Raw genomic sequence first — 1816 nt, forward strand, 5'->3', positions numbered from 1 at the left:
TGCAGGCTTGCATGCTATTCACGCAAACAAATAAAATACAAGTACATAGAACACTAACTTATGTGTTTTTCTAACAATATCATCAAGATCTTCCCTTTCACTATTAACAATTGGAAGAAACCTAATAATGTATTGCATTACAAAAACGTCACGAAATATAGAAAAAAACTCTGCTATCTTGAATGTTTTAACGCCTGGTGATGCTACATTTCTTTTTCAAAGTCAAAAACAATTGCCTTTATCAAAATTACCTGCGATGCCTAAAACATACTACGAGCAAGTTATTCACTTACACACCTATAGATTCGTACAAACGTACAAACAATATTGTGTGGTCTACCATCATTACCTCTTCTTTGACAAGAATTGTACCAAAAATTGCACCATTACGTTTTTCTATTAAGTTTCACAAATGTATCAAACAATTTTGCAATGTTGCACAGTCATTGATAGCAAGAGTACATTGAACTACATGTAGGTGACTTTTATTTGACATTTTTAAGAATCATACAAATTATTGCTACGTTTTTACTCACTGTACAAAATTGGTTTGCTGTGCTTTAATGTGTGGTTCTTCGGTTATAAGAAACAAACAATTTAAAGTCCAGTAAGAAAATAATCCTCATTTTTTGGGAGACCGTCATCATCATCATCATCATCATCAGTTTTGAAAACATTCTCATCACCATCATTTTCCGAAAAATTGTCATCATCGTTTTTGGGAAAACCTTCGTCATGGTTGAAATAATCTTCACCGTCATTTTGTGGAAAATTTCCATAATCGTTTCCAGAACGGTCCCCGTCATTTTGTGGAAAATTTTCGTAGCCGTTTCCAGAACGATTTCCGTTATTTTGTGGAAAATTCCCATAATCATTTCCAGAAGGATTCACGTCATTTTGTGGAATATTCTCATAACCATTTCCAGAACGATTCTCGTCATTTTGTGCAAGATTCCCATAATCGTTTCCAGAACGATCCTCATCATTTTGGTGCATAGCCTCGCCATTGGTATTGAGAAAGTTGACATTATTTTTCTCTTTCAGCACGATTTCTTCGTGCGATGCGCCATTCTTAGATGGCGAATCACATTCGGTAAGCTGCGTTCGTACGTCCGCATCGTCTACAAACGCTACGTTGTCCTCACCAACACTCGCCGTTTCCTCCTCCGCCCTCTCAGCATCCCGGGTTAGCTGTTCTCTCTTCTTCTTCATCTTCTTCTTCTTCTTGTTCTCACAGCACATGATAGTGGTGAGTAGGGAGATGATGAGGATACCCGCCCCGCCAGCGGCGATGATGGCGAGAACCAGTGGGCTCTTCCAGAAGTTGTACAGAGTGACGTTGGCGAAACCTGGGCCTGGAGGGGAAATATAGTTTTGATTTTCCTAATATGTTGAAAATCAATATCGTAATCGTGTTTCAGTTCGCTTTATTATTGTCAAGCGTTTTCGGACATTCAAAAACATCTGAATCTATCAAAGAACCCTCTCAATTTATATTGAATGTCTACAGCTCAAGAAGATGTATCGACATCAGAAGACTACTTTGAAACTTAAACTATGAAAAAAAGATATGTACACCTGACTCAATGTGGGTTGTGGTTTCGAATATATTGAAATATTTTACACATACAACAAATATGTAATAAATGTGTTAAGTCGCCAACTGAAGTAGTCATCCTAGTTAAGGTGTCAGTATTTGTTGTAATAGAAACCAAATTACAAGAAAGGACCAGGAAGACCTTCACTTACCGATTCTTTCACCTAAGTAGCAACGACAGATTGGGGAAAACAAGCGAGAGTCATCTTTTTGAAAGTA

This window comes from Branchiostoma floridae, chromosome 17, assembly GCF_000003815.2.
Source record: "Branchiostoma floridae strain S238N-H82 chromosome 17, Bfl_VNyyK, whole genome shotgun sequence".
NCBI lineage: Eukaryota > Metazoa > Chordata > Leptocardii > Amphioxiformes > Branchiostomatidae > Branchiostoma > Branchiostoma floridae.